The 19,583-nt window shown below is 43.1% G+C and overlaps 1 pseudogene; it reads right to left on the reverse strand.

Annotated features, from left to right (window-relative positions):
* Positions 1–423: 423 nt before the first annotated feature.
* On the reverse strand, positions 424–15,767 carry LOC101535049 (olfactory receptor 52K1-like; annotated as a pseudogene).
* Positions 15,768–19,583: the final 3,816 nt, after the last annotated feature.

Genomic DNA, 19,583 nt, shown 5'->3' on the forward strand with positions numbered 1-19,583 from the left:
GTCAATCAACCACCTCGGCTGCATGTTGGCAACAAAATACTGGGCAAATGGAGACTGATTGACTATGTCAATCAGTGGATTCTTCAATGACCTCATCATGCTTGGAGTGGAGAGATTGGCAGCAATTCATAACTGGTGAACTATCAAAACCACTTGAGCAAGAATCTCAGAGCATGCCCTACATCCGGGACCTGGGGTGGGTGGGAAATTGGGTGGGGCTTCTCCCTCAATATCCCCCTTTACCTCAGATGCATGAAGGAAACAATATGGAAGTAATAGTCTTACCCACTTTCTTGTAGCCCTTGAGCCTTTTACCCTAATTAACTATGTGAAGATTGTCAAATTTAATTAAAAATGAAAAAAAAAACAGGGAGACGGTTATATTTAGATGACAAACTTGGACTTGCTCAAGGGCTTGTTCTACTAATTGAAGCACACTACAGGCTTCCATAATGAGGGCTCTGGGGGAATAGGGATCTGGATCTCCAAGTTGATGTCCCCAAGTAATTTTTGAAAATCAGTTAAGGTTTTTAACTTATCAACTGCAATAACCAATTTTTGAGGGTGCATAAAAACATTAATCTGGAAACCTAAACAAGAATAGGGGGCATTGTGCTGGATCTTTTCGGGACCTGTTTGAAATCCCTTGTTCTGTAGAAATTGACATGTGACAAACACACCTGGTGATCGGATGACTTGTGAAAAATAGAATGACATCCTTATAATGAGTAATATTAACTGCAGGAAATTGCAGTATTATGGGATGAAGTATTTTTGCAACATAATACTGACAAATGTTGGGGCTATTTGCCATACCTTGAGGGAGGACAACCCAATGGAATTGTCGCCAGGGGAGGAGAAATTAACACTAGGAATACTAAAGGCAAACCTGGGGGCATCATCAGGATGAAGAGGGATGGTAAACTTAAATCTATAATTATAATATGATGTCCTAAGGGAATGGCCACTGGATGGAGCAAATCGGGTTGGAGCAGCCCCATTGGTTCCATGGTTTCATTAATCTTAAATCATGTAATGCCATTTTCCTGATCTCTCTTCTAAAATATGGGAGAGTTCCAGGGGAAATTGGATGGGATGATATGTCTGGCCCGTAATTGTTCTGTCACTAATTGTTCTAAAGCTTGGATGTTTTCTGAAGATAAGGGCCACTGGGGAGTGCAGAGCGGCTCATCTGACTTCCACTTGATTTTCATAAGTATATCCTCTTCAGTGGCCCTCATGATAAAGGCCAATAACCTAAACCTTGGTGACTAATGTTCCCAGACTGTTCTACAGGTTTGGTTTTACCTTGTTGAAATTTCCCTAACCTTTCCTGGTAGATAACCCCTTTGAATGACTTAGGAGAAAGCTTTAGGATCTGAGGTGGTTAACACAATAGCTGTGAGTACATCTCATCCCCACAAGTTGACTGGTATTTGAGAAAGAACATAAGGCTGAAAGACTCCCGTGTGCCCTTCATCTTTCCAGGTCAACATTTTGGCAATACATTTGGGCATATTGGCATAGCCTAATCCTACTAGTTGGGTGGAAGCAGAATCAACAGGCCAACTTCTGGGCCATGACTTAGAATTAATAATTGGTTTGTCTGCACCAGTGTCAAGCAAACCTTCCATTTTTTTCTTCAGTGGTTAAGGTAAGCATGGAACGTTGGCCACAATCTTCTACCCAAAAGGCCATTTCTGTCTGTCCTATAGCCCAAATGCTGTGTTAGATTGGTCTTGTGGCAGGGTCAAGCTGACATTGGTGATGAGGGGTAATAGCACTAATTGGGCAATTCGCTCCCCGGCCAAGATAGAAACAGCACCAGTAGGGGCAGCTGCTGCAACATTAATTTCTCCAGTATAATCATTATCCACCACTCCAGGTACTATATGTAGTCCTTTTAAAGCTATGCTCCCACGGCCCAAGATTAATCCTACTGTGTCTTCAGGTAGTGGGCCGAAAATACTTGTGGGGAGTAGTTGGGTACTTTCAGATGGTATTAATATTGTTGTGGTGGTGGAACAGAGGTCCAATCCCATGCTTCCTCAGGACCCTCTGACCAATTGGCTGACCGGGAGGGGTGGCACAGGTTGGCTGGGCATGGTTGTTGAATCCCAGCTGCATTTTTACACGTTCCCACTGTTTTCCGGGCCAGGAACACATGGCGCAGAAACAAGTTCTTTAACTGCAGGGTTTGGCCATATACATCTGTTTGGAAGTGACACTTACTGCCCAGTGCCTGCCTCTTTTACATGTGGAACAGAGGTTGGGGTTCTTGTCCTGAGATGGGGTTGGAGGATAGTCTAAGCAACTTTTCCCTTCTGACTGGGCACTCACACCGGAAGTGTCCTGGCTGTCTACAGTGGTAGCAAATTGGATTAGAACTGTTTGATTTAGTAAGGGCACAGACAGCCTTAACTATGGCTGCCCCCATAATTGTAGGCCCTGAAATATCACTACAAAGTCTGATCCACTTATCTAATTGTTCTCTTTGTGGATGGATGACATCTTTGCAGACAGTTAGCATTTTCATAGGCTAATTGTATCAAAGGAATAGCCAACTGAGTGTCAGGGAGTACTCGGGTAGCTGCCTCCATCAGGCGATTGACAAAATTGGAATAAGGTTCTTCTCCCTTTTGAATTTTGGTTAGGTCAGCCTGAAATCCTCCCTTTTGAGGAAGGAGGTGCCAGGCTCTAATAGCAGCGATGTTGATCTGAGCATAAACTCCTAGGTCATAATTTGAGTACCTTGACTGTATTGACCTTCTCCCATCAGCATGTCAGCATTTCGGTTGGGGTGGCCTGTCTCAGCATTACAGCAAGCCATCTCTAAGCAATTGTGTTTCGAAAGAGCCACAAAATGTAATCACCACCTTGCAAAACTGCCTTAATTGAGTACTTCCAATCATCTGGGGTCATACAAGTATGGGAGAAGGTCTCTAACATGCTGATGGTGTATGGCGATTGGGTGCCATAGCTATCAATGGCCTCCTTTAGTGCTTTTATGTTGGCAAAGGCAAGCGGCTGATGCAATCACTCTTTGCCTGCCCTCTTCTCGAGGTTTGTGCTCATGAAACAGGAAGTCAGGAGTCGAACGATAGGGAGGAAGGTGCGGCGGGACCTCAAATGAACATTTTTCTGACCCCACTGTTGATTGCTGCCCTATCAAGGCCTTTTATACTGGTTTTTCTAGGTTGGTAATCTTTTGTTCTAAGACCTGCAGGATTGACACCAGCAACAGCGGATTATCCAGACGTGGTGGATCTGGATTGTTATTTTCCATTCTTAATGTGGAGAGGCTAGGATAGACACATCTCAAGTCAAGCACCTAACTCCTTGTCCTTTTCAGGAGGTATTGTTTGTTCAGAATCAGAGTCCTCACCAGAAGAGGACAATGTCTTAGAGGAGTCAGAGTCAACAACACTTCCTCACTGGGATTCCCTTTTATTTCCTCTAAAACTCCCTGACATTCAGCTACAGATTTCTGAAGGGAGCTGCAGGAGGATAACACTCTTTTATCAGCAGCCATAGGGGTCTAACTCCATTCAGGAGGGACTGTTTTCCCATTCTATCTACAAAGGTCCTCTCTGGTGTTCCCATGGTGGGATATTAATCTTTCCTTCTAAAAACCAAGGGCTAACTTTTTGCATAAGACACATGAGTGCTAGCAGTACTTTGTTTTATACTGGTACCACTATATTTTAATAATTTCATTAATGTTCTAGTAGCCTGATGCTTGGAAATCTCAGCCCATTATTGACTCGCCTTACTTGCCTCGCACCCCAAATGCTTCAGCCGAAGTCTTCACCGCGAGGCTCCTCAGTAGCTCCACCATTATCAGGCTCCCTGTACAGGCAACCAGTTGTCCCAAACTACAGGACATGATGCTCAAACTCTGAGGGTGAATGGGGAATGCCAGATTTCTAGCCCAAGAAACACACGGACACGTGTTCTCCGTGAACGAAAATGTCCCATGCTTTTTATTTCACTCCTCATGTATACCTTCTTTAGGGGAGGAGGGGAAGAGAAGGGGTTTCCTGGAATTTTCTATATTGAAACAGGGAAGGAACTAATTACCTGAACAAGAATGAGGGCAGAGGTTCAGTTCCACTTGCTTTGCACGGGATGTTCTAGCAGCAATATCCTGCTTGCTGTGGGCCTGCTTGCCCAAGGCAAGTTTTGCAATGCAGCAGGCTGTCAGGCAGGCCAACAAGTCCAAGACCCATAATTCCGTTGCTTCCAACAAGAAAACATAAGTACTCACCAAGATACAGACACCCATACAGGGTGTGGCTCAGTTTCTGGAAACATAAGTAAACCCTCTTCCCATAGTTTGCAAGGGTCCAGGGCCTGGCTTGGTCCCTCTATAGAAGTAAAGGCATTTGCTTTGGCCCAGCAAGCAGCTTCCAGTGACACAGCTGGCAGTTCCCCAGTAAACAAAACCTGAAGAAAATTGAGGGTAAATAAAGCCAAGTTAATGTGTACGCAGGGGATAGTATATTCCCCCTCTCTGTCAAGCATACTTTAAGGTCTTGTTTTCTTTCAACCATGCCCTGACCTTGGATTGTACAGGAGGTCTGTAACATAATGGATGGCATACTTCGAGCAAAAGGATACAAAGGGTTTAGAGGTTTAGGCAGGGCCCTTGCTAGTCTTACTAGAATGAGGCAGACCCATAATGAAATATAAAAGGTGGGGCATAACCTGGAGATTCTCACCCATCAAGGGGGTGACCATGATGAATCCAGAATAAGTATCCACCATAACATGAAGATACTGTTTTCCCCAAAGGAGGGGTAATGTGTCACATCCATTTGCCATAGAACATTAGACTTCAGGCCACAAGGATTGACCCCTGTGGGTTGTGAAGGTCCTAGAAGGAAATGAGGCCCATCTTGCACGTTGATGGACAAGATGCTTGCGCTGCTGAGTGCTTAGATCAAGGAACCAGGGCAGCAAGGGAAAGCACCGACCAATGAAACAGAGTGGAAGTCATGTGCCATACACTCACTAGATAACATAGCACATGGGTTCTCTGAAGCATCCTACTGATTAAGGGATGACAAAAAGCCAGGAGGGTCTGAGGACCTCCACTGTGTTGTATGACGAAAATGGTGGGCTTCTAGTAACCGAGTTGAAGCAATTAACACATCCAAGGGGCTAGAGCAATCCAACTTGCAAAACCTGTAAGGAAACTGAGGAGCTGTGCACAACACATGCTATCAGTTACAAGGCTCTGGAGTGGGGTATAAAGCATGGTAAATGGCCAGCAACTCAAACTGGTGACCCTGCCAATCTGGCGTGCTCAAATTGGGGTTTTTTCATTTTGTGTTGAGGGGGTTTTTTTGAGGTATATTTAACTGCAGCTATAGTGCCTGTGGAACTAGCATCAGTAAAGACTAGAGGGGCTTGAGAAAGCACAAGATTAGAGGCAATAGAAGCAAAACCTGAATAAACTTAGAGAATAGTGGCTATCAATTTGCCCTGTATATCCTTCTAGTGAGGCTGAGAGAGTAAAATGATTAGGCAACAAAGTCCAAGATGTCTTTAGAAATGAAGTATCATAAGACCCAGCTCAAAACCTAATTTCCCTAAGGAGGAAAAGGCAGTTCTCTAACAATAGCCATGAGTATGGAAATGGGAATTGGATTTTAGCCATACTAGAGAAAGCAAGATGTACCCACTCAAATATCATCTGGGGGCGGCCACAGTACACCTGTAGGTGTACAATCAGTATTACGGACAAGGCTGCAAACTTTTTGTTGGGGGCTCCACCAGTGGTGCTCCAGAAAACCAATGTCCTGATCAAGGCAAGAGCACATTCAGCCTCTTCTGTAAGCTTCCTAGGGATGATAGGATTGAGATCACCACTCAAGTAAAAAGTAGGGTAAGCTGTTGGGTACCCAATTTTAACCAATCTTAAATCCAATTTAAATGATGTAATTGTGTTTGCCAGTTATTCAAAGTGGTTTCTTGAATCATATTGCAGAGGGATGTCAGATGCACAGACACCTCAGACCCCAAAAAGTAAAAGGAAAGAACACTAAACTTCAAGGACCATGGTGAGACCCAAGGCTGAGATTACTCTGAGCCATACAGAAGGCATGCTCAAGATCACCAGAACATTTCTGGGCTAACAAGACATCATCCATATAATGAATTAGACCAAAAATAGTCAACAAAGACTTTAATGCCTGAAACACTATAAATTTAACAAATGGTAGGGCTGTTTTTCATTCCCTGTGAAAGCATTGTCCACTGAAACCACTGTGCAGGAACTGCATTATTAGTCACAGGTGCAGTAAAGGCAAAACATTCCCTATCAGGATGTAGGAGAATGCTAAAGAAATGATATTTAATATCCAAATTAGATGATATGGCCGGCAGGGAGTGCTGTTGCCCAGGGTAGGCTAAGCTGAGTGGGACCTATTTTCTTCATTCAGGCATTAATAGCTCTGAAATCATGCAGAAGGTGAAAGGTATTACCAGTTCCCTTCTTAATAACAAAAATGGAGGTGTTATAGGGGCTCATAGGGGGCTCTATGGTTAGCATCTAACTGCTATAACATTCTATGTAATTGTTCTAATTTCTCCAGAGGTGGTGGTCACTGTTCCACTCAGATTCATCAACCCACTGTAACTTAATGGGAGGCATGGTGTGGACAGTGGCCCTTAGAATTGGGGGTGCTGTTGCAAGGCAGCAGCAAGGATGCTATCTCAAGGTGTTCTTCAAAAAAGGCTTTATCAGTGGTAAGCATTCCCCTCCCCCCACCATGCCACTGAGCAGGTCAATGGCCAAAAAGATTACTTAGGCCCCCCAGTGATCAATAGCTGGACAAAATCTTTGTGCCCATCAGATCCCTCCATATCACAGGCTGCCATAACTGATGGCTTAAGGTAAGGCCACCCACTCCTCTTACCTCAGGGCCTTGCATGGTTTCCCATTCAAGGGGAATCTCCTCGCATAAGACAGCTACATCAGCACCTGAATCTGTTATGCCTTTAAAACCCCTATCATGTATCCACAATGTAAGTGAGCTTAGCAAAAGAGCCCAGGGAAACAGTCTAAACACCTGTGGAAGTTATTTTCATCTGATCGTCCATTCAGTCAAATGACCATGACACTCCCCCTTTGGATGACAGAGCTAGGGGTCATCCTGTTGCTTGAGTCAAAGGTTGGCCATCTTTGGCACAGTGTAAACAGCAGTCCTTTGCCCAGTGCAATCCCCTTCTGCAGCGAGGGCACAGAGGACAGGGAGGCAGGATTAGGCATAGAAACATTGGGGCAATTGTCTCCTATATCCTTGATCTCCACATCTCCAGCATAGCGGGGGCTCAGCTGACCATGCCAGGCTCTGAATGCAGTATGCATTCAAAAGCCTGAGCTAACTTTCCAGTCTAAGAGTGACTTCCTATATCTTTGGCTTCCCAGGATATTGGCTTCCCATGTCCTATCATTCAACAGCCATAGCTGGACAAGAGCGATGGTGGCATGATGTTCCTTGTTTAACCCTTCCCACACCAACTTATAAGTCAGAGCCTCTAACACCCTCATGCACAACTTTCCAGAGTGACCCAAGCTGTCCAGGGTAAAGAATCTGTAATGTCTACAGTAGCCTTCTGGCACAATCCCTGAACACTCACTAAGCTACCTCCCGTGGGCAGTTTATGCATGCACAAAGGGCATAAAGCTTTACCTGATTTAAAAAAAAAAACTGAGATGTGGCCTGTCACTTGCACATCTGGTTCTGTCTACCAACCCTAACCCTGAAGGCTTGCCAGCGATGTGCAGATGGTTCCAGCCTGCTAGTTACAGGTGGCTTGCTGTTCACACTCATCAGGAATTTTCCATTTCAAAAATCTGGAGGTTCCAAAGATGCCCTCGCCAAGTCCTTCTAGTCTTGGGGGGCAGCTAAGCTTACCTGCAATATTTTCAAACATCTGCTCAGTGTAAGGCATAAATGGTCCACTTTTCTGGACAAGCCTTATGTAATTCCGTCAGGGTTGAGGGTTTGTGGGGACACTGCTGGTTGGGGTGTGCTATCTAGAGATAACTATTAATTGGGAATGCTTCCAGCGGAGGATGGGATGCTCATGAAGTCATGGTAGGGGCTGTCTTTGCAGCTGGAGGTGTAGTGTCCCCAGGAAGTTGCTTGCAATGGAACCTGTGTAGCTGGAATATAGCCCAGCGGGTCAGGCATAGTGTGAGTGGGGTCAATGCTACCAGAGTAACACAGGGGAGAGGCTTGAAACGGAGGGGTTCAATGGCAAAACTAGCCCATTGCTGACCATTGGCTGGCCCCCAAAGTTCTCCAGCAACTGTATTGGGAGCCAGGTTAATAAGAACGGTCCAAGGGCAGCCATCACGTTAATGCACAGGTGCAGATTCCCCTACTAGTGCAGGTGGGTGGCACTTTACCTCCCTTAGGTGAATCCTAAGTCCAAATAGGATTCAACATCACCCTTGGGCCGGAGGCCTGCTCCGGCTGACTCGAAAGCTTGAAAAGGATGCGTGGAACGGCAAGACGATAAGAGAGAAGACATAGATAGACCACTATGGCATGATGCTCATAATGGACAACTCAGAAAAATTGCCTTTATACACAAATCATCACAAGCTTTTTTTAAAAGATTTATTCATTTTTATTGGAAATCCGGATATACACAGAGGAGGAGAGACAGAGAGGAAGATCTTCCATCCGATGATTCACTCCCCAAGTGAGCCGCAACGGCCGGTGCTGCACTGATCCGATGGCGGGAACCTAGAACCTCTTCTGGGTCTCCCACGCAGGTGCAGGGTCCCAAAGCTTTGGGCCGTCCTCGACTGCTCTCCCAGGCCACAAGCAGGGAGCTGGATGGGAAGTGGAGCTGCCGGGATTAGAACCGGCGCCCATATGGGATCCCGGGGCGTTTAAGGCGAGGACTTTAGCGGCTAGGCCATGCCGCCGGGCCCTCATCACAAGCTTTTGCACAACATCCAATTGTTTCATTTTTACTTCATTACCAAATGATTACAAAATCAATCCTAAACATTATTTTACTTCAGAAGAAATTTTTTCAGCAAGCTATTACTCAAACCTGCAGTGACCTGGCAGAAACCAAGAACTCCACAGTTGGCAGCACATGCAGTTACATAGTGACAAGTGGTTTACTTATATTTAAAATCAATTTTTACTAAACACAAACTAATACTGCTTAAAATATTAAGAGTATAGTTAAAGAAAAGACCATAAATGAAAGGAATTTATAAAAGCATATGACATAGATTCTTTGCTAAATCTTATAATCAAATCATACATTAATTACCGTCACCTTCACCTATGGCTAATGCAATTTTTTGTTCTTCATGTTGATTTGTTTTGTTAAAGGGCAGTGAAAGGGATCAAGGCAACTCAGCCAATCTACAGAGGGCCTTTACAAGAAACTTCCTTTGATCTTCATAAACTGTTTTCTTTCCCTAAATATAAGTGTCACTATGGTTGAGAATTTAAGCCATTTTGAGGGGTTCACATTTGTTTCCCTTTAGAAGATGCCCCATATACTTTCTGCTTTCCGTGGTGAGAAACCAAAATGTGTCCTATCATGTGTTGTAACAGTTCGAGGCGTAAGGTAAACAAATTCTTTGTACCTCCATGATTGCCATCTGTTCCAAGATATTATCAAGCTATTTCTTAAGGAAAACATTATTTATATTAGGGCAAACTTCAGGACAAAGGTGGGCATATAACAGGATGTTTGGAGACATTGTAGGCTCAATTGCACTACTGTATACTTTTAGCTGTGTCTCATAGCCTTACGTCGCTAAAGATGTTATCATAACATGATTGATCAGTTGAGGTGTTATACCAGTTACAGGTATCACTTCACATTAACAGAAAAACACCCTCAGGAGAATTCTATGAAACATCAGAGGTGACTGAGTGTCCATACAATGGGGTGCGGTAGCAATGGGGTGACCAGAGACATTCTGCTGGGCCTTGCCACACAGCCAGAAACTCCTCGTAGCCTTGCTAACCGAGGAGCGGTGCTCATCACACACCCATGCCATCAGACCCAACTGCATGGCTCCCCACATCCTTGAGTCAAAGGAATCTGTCTCCAAGTCGGTTTGGATTCCATGTTTTGGATTCCAGACCCCTTAAACTTATTTGACCTTGGCCACAATGAAAAGCAAACAGAAGCATCTAAGCTGCCTGCCACCCGCTGCTGCTGAGGAGGGCTCCAACAGAAGGAGCAAGTTTTCTTAAACTAAATTAAAAAGTGAAATTTCTTTCCACACAGGGGTAGAAAGATGATGAATTTCTGGAAGCCTTATAGGGCAATACTAGCCAGGGGAAATTCCTGAGAATATATATAAAATCAGGGTGTAATCAGTGGCCCACCAGGCGAAATCTGTCTTTCAAATTGAGACATGTCCCACTGGTGAGTGAAATCTTAACCCTCCAACCAGAGCATGACCAGTGGCCCAGACCAGGTAAAATCTTAGCCTTTCAAACCAAGATGCAGCATGTTATCTAACTTCACATTGTAAAATTTCTTTCTTCCTGGTTTTATGACTTCTTAGAGTGATGTATAGTGACTATGTAATAGATTCACATCCAGATGTAAAGACGCAATGTAGTGTGCATCTCTACTTTCAAATCAAAGGTGGACTCTCAGGGTTTTCTTGACCAGCATACCCCAAGATCACTGAGGGGTGAGAAGACAGTGTTTTCAGCTGCAGAACTCCCAGAAACTGGTGAGGGATCTTCATTTATTGAAGAACTAGACTTACATAGGAAAAGGGGAAGGCAGAAGAGTGGGAGTATTGTTGGGACCGCCCAATAGGCATTGTCACCGGCTAGTAGACATGCCTATCACTCTGGACCCTCCAATAAAATCATAGATGTTTCACACACAGGGGGTGGAAGCTGTGCCTCAAACCATGGGCAGGCAGGCAGAGAACTGCATGTACACAAAAGCTAGCACCTAGGCTGAAAGCTATGCCTTGGGGTATATTTACTACATACGGGGAAAAACAGGATGAAGGTCATGTTTGACTTGTTATCAGGAGTCCTAGCACAGCTCATCTAAGGACAGAACAGATTGGGGTACAACCCACTGTTTTTGCTGCATGCCCGGTGAACAGGCCAGGTTGAGGTCTTGGTTAACAGAAACCATTGTCAGGAGGCTCTCTCTGTGGCATGGTGTCATGTATCTGGCCTCCCACAGCAGCTAAGCAGGCAGAGATCCAGGGGTGAACTCTAATGGAACTGTTAAACATATCTTGACAATAGGATGCTGGATTCTGCCATTGTCCACACCTACAATGTGAGGATACACTTAGATAGCAGAATGATTGACTTATAACTAGTTATGAAGGACTATACTATTATAATGATACAAGGGAAAAGAGTGTGGAGATAGGGGTGGAAGGGAAATCCCAGAGTCTATGAAACTGATATATCTATTCCATGAAATCCTACTCAGCCATTAAAAATGAAATTCTACATGTTGAAACAATGGTCCAAACTGGTACCATTATACTCAACGCAACAAGCCAATGTTCTGATACAAGGCAACCTTCATGCAAAATACAAGAATAAGACCTATAGGTAAACATACAAATATTAACCTAGATGAGCCTCACAATGGAGACTATCATACCAAGAAACCAAGATTCATTGCATTATGTATCTGTACTCCTGAATAAGAGGGCTCCCAATGAAACACTTCGGCAATGGTGGAAATCTATTATCATTGTCAAAGCTTATAATGCCAAGATAAATAGCACAATGTTGGACTTGTAGTGTAATCCTTCAGCAATAGTCAATAGGGGAAAGAATGAGGAGGTGGAGGGGGGTAATCTATACCTGCAAAACCATCATAGAAAATAATAAAGACCTAAATATTAAGCATAAAATGGTAAATAGTCTCATCTGTTTGCTTCAAATCAATGATGAAAAAATGGTCTGCAACACTAACCTATGCCTATGTAATATAAAATATTTGGGTTACTTTATCCATTTTTTCTTTAAAACTTTGGAAAGGCAGATTTATAGAGATCTTCCATTCACTGGTTTACTCCCCACATGAGCGCAATGGCCATAACTAAGCCATTTCCAACCCAGGAGGCTCTTCCAGATCTTCTACATGGGTACAGGGTCTCAAGGCTTTGGGCCAGCCTCCACTGCTTTCCCAGGCCATAAGTAGGGAGCTGGATGGGGAGTGAAGCAACCAGGGCAATGAAACAGCACCCATGTGGGATGCCAACTCTTTCAGGCAGAGGATTAGCCAAAAGAGCTATCTTGACATCCCCTGTGTCCCAAACCTTTCAACACACTGCCCATCCTCTTGAGCATCTTCTTAAATTCCAATACCTGGCATAGACTCGAAGGTAATCAGGATCACAATATGGAGGTAGGGCATAGGTATATAATAATCTTAAGGCATGACATGAAATTATCAACTTTGGTTATTCATCTATTTTCCAAAATGTACTGAAACTTACCTTCCTTGTTTTGCTCACCTGTATTCTCCACTTGTATCACTAATGCAAAGGACAATCTTTGCTAATAAGGATGTCTGATTCAGTTGAGGATCCAGGTAGACATCATTGAGGTGGTTACTGAGAATAACCTGGGCTCCAGGTGACTCAGAACTAATACGCATTAATGGTTAAGATGACTGGTGCATATTTTCCACAGCCTTCTACTTACGATCATCCAAATCCATCGGCTTCTTTCCTTTGTCTTTGCTGAGAGACAAAGTGCCTTGATCACTCTGACCCAGCAAGCTGCATATTTATCCTGAAAATTAGAAACTCAAGCCAGAGACTCAAATGCTCCCAGGCCCTGCTGTGATAGGTTTGAGAATGTCCAAGCCACTGAGAATTATGCATAAACTTGTGCCAACCCTGAACCAAATTCAAGCCCTCAAACTCCTTGTATTTGGCACAGGTTACAAAATTTTTCACTGACATTGCAAGGACTACCAAAATTCTCAGTTCCCCTAATAAAAAGCCTTTGGTCACTCTCCTAGTATCTGCAACCAGTCTCTTGGGATGTTCAGGACAGTACCTTGAACTCCTCTTATTATGGTAACTCCAGTTTGGGGTTCACCTAGAAAGAGCAATAGTAAAACTTCTAATCAAAGGAACATATGTGCATTTCTTGCCTAAGTGCTGCTATCTACCCAAGAACATAGCCTTAATACAGATTCAAAGCCAATAAAATTTACATGTTTTCCATGCTTCAAAGTTGAAGGAAAAACTGGACAGCTTTATACTCTGGGACAAAGACTGAGCCAAGCTGTACAATCATTTTTTAAAACTTGATTAAGATGAGACAAGTCTCAATGAACAAAATATACCACACCAAAATGTTGAACATTAGTGGAGTGATGAAATAGCCCTCATGTGTTGGGGGCTAAGGAGTTACTGCTCAGCTTAACAAACGCTATTAACAGGAATTGGGCTTGTGGCTACAGTAGAAGCACAGGCTGAACTGTTGACCTGCAAAACAGGGTCCAGAGGAAGATGCAGGATGTCCTTGCTGATGTGGAGTGGTTCACCTTCGCCTTCGAGAAGGATGTGGAGCTGCAGAGGGGCATGGGGCTCCTGCCTTTCCACGGCATGGACAGTGAGGAGGCCCCACTGCTCCGGCTCTTCCATTTCTCTTGGACTCATTTTCCAGATGGATAAGAATTGGGCTCAGCTGTATGCAATTTCTTCACTAAAGGACTTTGTGGGAAAGGTATAAGGCAAGGCGAAGGAGTAATAGACTTCTACCATCACTGGTCTCCTGTCAGTGCTTCATCCCCAGACCCTCTTCCCTGTCCATGCTACTGGCTGCGCTGGATGGAACACTCATGTAACACTTCAGTACTGTGACCATTTTCTAGACTGAGCATGAAGAGAATGCTCACTTGTTTCCACATTCTGCAATATCTGCATTCAGTAAGCATTACAGATTTTGGGAAATGTGGCTTATGCATTTGCAGAGTCGAACACAATTATAGAAAGTGACTTAAGGGACATTTGCAGACTTAGAGTTCGAAAGTCAAAGGTATGGACCATGAGTATGAAATAAGACATCAATAGAAATTTAACGGAAGGAATAACTCTGCAAGTGGATCTGTTTAAATGTAGTCACTAATGAAGTAGCAGGCTATAAGTGGAGGTTGGAGGCCACAGTTAACCAGAAAATGCGATGCCCATATTAGGCAGAGTGAAATTTTGTGGTTCAATTTCACTTGTCAGCTAATGCTAATCTTAGCCAAATTCTTAACTGTCTTTAATCTATGACAATATTGCTTCAGAAAGCTCTGTGTGCCAAAGCAGTCTGTTTCTGATAGCTAGTCTGTCAGAAGTCAAATCACGTATCCTCAGCAGTATACAACACGCCCCTGCCATGAGTGACCAGTCCATATGGAGAGCCCTTGTCTTGGGAAAGCGGGCCCCGCACCCGTCATGCAACCCACATTCATGGGGAAGCTGGCACTAAACCATTCATACGTGACCTGCTTCTGGGCTGAGGTTTTGTATGTAACAAAGCAGCTCCTTCACTGAGATCTCTTGAAAGCCCGCCACACAAGAGTGGTTTTTTAAAAACTACCTTTTTAAAATTATGTCTTAATCATATAGTTCTACAAAAATATCAAACTGCTGCCCTTGGATCAACCCAACAGGTCAAAACGGCTCTGAGAAGTGGATTTGTGTGAAATGGATTTGTGAGAAATGGAAACTTCTTCCAAAATACTGAAGAACTTTCCCAAACAACTCTGAAAATTTGCTCATAGGTATTTGTACTCCAATCCAGCATCCTCGTACCTTGGTTGGTGGTTAAAAAGTATCCATTTACATACACATCCTTTCTCAAGAACAGGCTGAGTACATGATCACGAATCTGCTTGATCCTGAAACCATAGAGAAAAGGATTGAAAAGGGGTGGGAAGAGCAGATTAGACAGCATGAATCAGAAGTGGGGGACCACCCAGCAAGCTACAGTGCCTAACTGAAGAGATGACCACCGGTGTGTAGAAGGCCAAGATGGTACCAATGTGGGATACACACGTTCCAAATGCCTTGTAGCGGGCCTCTTGAGAGGCAAGTTGCAGAACCGCCTGGAGAATAAAGATGTAGGACAGAATGACAAACAGCAAGTCCAAAACCACAATAAACATGGCCACAGCAATGCCATAGACATTGTTGAAGCGGGTATCCCCACATGCCAGTCTTACCACGGCCATGTGTTCACAGTAGCAGTGGGCAATGGCTGGGCCTCGGCAGTAGTGGAAGCGTCTGAGCAGAAAAGGAAATGGAGTCATCAGTGTCACAGCCCGGACCACTGTAGCCATGCCAGTCTTCATGATGAGGAGCCCTGTCAGGATTGTGGTGTAATGCAATGGCTTGCAGATGGCCACATAGCGATCAAAGGCCATGGCCAATAGTATAGCTGACTCCATGATGGCAAAGGAGTGGAGAAAGAACATCTGGGCCAGGCAGGAAGAGAAGCTAATTGCTTGGTCTCTGAACCAAAAAACAGCAATCACTTTAGGCAATGTTGTAGTTGACAGGACCAGATCAATGGATGCCAGCTTGACAAACTGGAGCATGGGTTCATGCAGGGCTGCATCAACCCAAATAGGGAAGGCTGAAGTTGCCCAGAAGTGCCAGAGTATAAGCAACGCCAGAAGGAGATGAAAATCCAGACGTGCAGGTTTTGAAAACCAGGAATTTCAGCTAAGGAAGCTGGATGAGTTGCAGTGGCATTGGTGGTTGACATTGCTCCTGAAATGTCATAACCCGTCAGTCTTTAAGTACATTATTATGATCATTATTATGATTGTGGAGTTCCCCTTTGGTACCCCACCTAGGAGGGAAAGCTTTTTGCTGTTTTTACTCATTAAGCAAAATAAGGTAGTACTCCACATGAACAGGAGGAAACAAAATCTGTATTTACTAATACCAAGGAATTTTGAATCTGAGTATATACAATACAAATATCCATAGGACTTTCAAAGGAGTGGGCAAGAAGTATTTTCTGTGTTGCTGGTGATATCAGGATGTTTTTCAATGAAAGTTTCTAAATAGGTTCAATTATTCAATATTTGTCATACTTCCATTAAATTTCTATTTCCAAAGCAAACAAATTCTATGCTCTTAAACCTCTTAATTTGGGTGCATATATAAATTGAGTAATCCTGACAATTTCTAATTCTCCATAGAATCTACATCTCCTTTGCTTCCCAAAAACATGTCTGCTTAAACTTGCAGGACAGAAGTATTTGTGCAGCATTTTGCATGACCAGTGGTTCCCATGTTGGTGCATTCAGATAAGAATTTCCACAAAATTGCAAGATGACCCTAGTGAAGCATTGCTCTGGAATGCTATCTCTCAGCTCTATCAAACACTCACAAATTTGTAAATACAGATTTCCAGCTTGTTGGGAAAATAAACTCAGTTCTCCATCAAGACTTATGTAAATTCCCTATCCTATGGCTCACAGCAAAGCATCTGTGAGATGTCTATATTCGCTCTCCTTAAAATGTTACTTGGTGTTTTTCAGTAATGATCAGGTCGGGATTTTATTCCCATTACTGCCCTTACAAACGTCACTCCCTGGAACCAGCAATGACTTCATGACAGTGGTGTCACTTATCTTTATGTAATTCAGTCTGTTAGTGTTAATCACACACTTAAAAATCTTTATTTCCAGCCTACTTCATTTGGTGTTTTGCCTTTGTCCTTTAAAAATTGAATTTATTCAGGTCTTGGATTCTAACACTAACGCTGCATAGAACTCAAATACTAATTTCAGATTTGCTGCATATTTTTACTTGAATGGATTGAGAAAAAGACTGATCTGTGCCCAGAGCAATAGTTGTAGTGGCTTAAGTCCTCACCTTCAATGCTCCAGGATCCCATATGGGCACCGATTCTAATCCTGGCAGCTCCTCTTTCCATCCAGCTCCCTGACTGTGGCCTGTGAAAGCAGTTGAAGATGGCCCAAAGCCTTGGGACCCTACCCTTGTGTGGGAGACCTGGAGGAAGTTCCTGGCTCTGGCTTCAGATCAGCTCAGCACCAATTATTGCAGTCACTTGGGGAGTGAAACATCGGATGGAAGATCTTCCTCTCTGTCTCTCCTCTGTTTATCAGCCTTTCCAATAAAAATAAATCTTTTAAAAAAAATAAAACATTACTATTTGATAGCCCTCAAGAAAATATTAAAATACTAAGTAACCAGGCTACTGATGAATCAACTGAAAACTGCTTTTATGTGCAATTGCAAATGATTGCACAAATAAGATTTTTTTAACTGTGGGATTTAATTCTTTATCAAACATCTTCAAAAATTTAAACATTTAAGGGCCAAATGAGGAGTTTAACACTAAAATGTTGTGGGTCAGTTTCTCACATTCTAAGTCAAAAGCCACCAACATATCAGCTGCTTTGGCCAATCTTGTCCAAATTCCTTTTGAGATTTATTAATTTGAAAGACTGAGGGACAGAGAAAGACATCTTCCATTCACTGGTTCACTTCCAAAAAGGCTACAACAACCAAAGCCAGGCCAGGTTGAAACCAGGCGCGTAGAACTCAGTGTGGGTGACAAGGGCCCAGCTCTTTCCCAGGCACATTAGCAGAAACGGGTCACAAGTGTAGCAGCCAGGACTCGGACACTGACAAAGGGTTCCTGGGTTTTAAAATGATGGCTTACTGTGCCATAATGCCAGCCTGTCAACCTGATTCCTACTCTTTACCAACATGACAACATACTTAAGAAGGTTATGCAAGTACTAATCATGCTGATTCTCTGCAAATAAAGATGTGCTCTGCTCTGACTTAGCTGTGGTTGTACAACAGATTTTCTGAGCAGATCTGAGGGCTAGGAATTCATCTTTCTTGACATACCAGAGTTACCAAACATATTTTTTTCCACATTAACTTTGGAATTTGGACTATAGTAGAAGGAGACAATACTGGGTCAGATAACTACCTACACTCCAAGATGCAGCACATGAACACAAACCCGCTTAATCCTGACACTTTAGCTAACGGGATTGATCATGGGTGGACAAAGAGAAGTCAGCAAGAAATTTGGATATAGGAGGGCTGCCTGGCAAGCTACATGGTACATAATGAAGAGGTGACCATAGGTGGACAAAATGGCACATATGTGAGACATGTTCCAAATGTCTTGTAGGGCACCTCCTGAGAAGCAACTTTCAGAATCAAAGAACAGATGTGACAGGATGACAAACAGCAGGTCCAACAAGGCTATAGCAGTTCCATAGATGCTGTTGAAGCAAGTGTCCCCATGTACCAATCTTACCTCAGCCAAGTCTTCACAGTAGCAGTGGGCATTATTAGCTGGGCCTCAACAGTAGTGGAGGCAAATGAGCAGAAGGAGACTGGAGTTGTCAGTGTCACACCCTGGGCCACAAAGACCCAGTCAGATCCAATGGCTTGCAGATGGCCACACAGCAAAGAACATGGCTGGAAACACTGGAGAGTAGAGAAAGGGTATCTGTACCAGATGGGCACAGGGCTTAATTGCTCAGCCTCTGAACTTAAAATAGCAAACATTTTGAACAATGTTATTGATGACAGATCAATGCACTCCAGCATTACCAGAAAGGTACATGGGAATGGTGGAGTTGCCCAGAATGCCAGAGTATAAGCAAAAGCAGAAGTAGATGGAGAATACCAAATGTGCAGGACCTCCAAACCAGGAATTCCAGCTAACAAGAAGGCAGCTGGATGGGTTGAAGGGGATAATAGTATTTTACCAGGCTCCTGGAAATATCTTTAACAGGCCTTGTAAAATAAAAGTCAATCTTTACTTTCTATATATACACAGAGTTGCTATTACCAGATTTTAAGCATAGTCTTCATAGGCAAGAGAACTCTTCACTAAGCTCAAGGAACTTTGAATTTCATTCAGTAGCTAAAACATGAAATATCCATAGAACTGAAAGCACTAAGAATGTTTTGAGGAATAGAATAGGTAGTGTTCTTTGGGATAACAATTTTAAATGAAGTAAAAATAGTTAAAGCAATGTTCATATAGTGCATGTCCCTCCTTCCAGTCAAGTTCAACTCCTAAACACAAAAGTCCATTTGTATTTTGAAATCTAGCATTTGGGTGCATATATAAGCAGAATAATCAGTACACTTTCTGTAACTCATTTATAAAAAGTGAATAAGCTGAATGTAATTCACAATTTCTAATGACCCAATTAAACATACATACACTTCTTCACAGGGTTTTTTTTTTTTTTGGTGGTTTTTTCATACTGTCTCTGGATTTCTGTAGTTCTTTGTAAATCCTGGATATTAGTCCCCTATCAGTTGGTGTAGTATGCAAAAATTTTCTCCATTCCATTGGTTGCTTCTTCACTTTAATTGCCTTGCTGTACAGTAGCTTTAGTTTGTAGTCCCACTTGTTTATTTTGTCTTTGCCTGCCTGTGCTTCTAATGTAATGCTTATCTTCTAAATCTCTAGCTGCTTATTTCAGTCTTCTGCTTTTCTCACATCTCCAAATATTTTCAGGTCTCAAGCTTGAAGTCTGGTCAATTTTGTAGAAACATATAATTC

This window comes from Ochotona princeps, chromosome 4 (assembly GCF_030435755.1).
Source record: "Ochotona princeps isolate mOchPri1 chromosome 4, mOchPri1.hap1, whole genome shotgun sequence".
Taxonomy (NCBI): Eukaryota; Metazoa; Chordata; class Mammalia; order Lagomorpha; family Ochotonidae; genus Ochotona; species Ochotona princeps.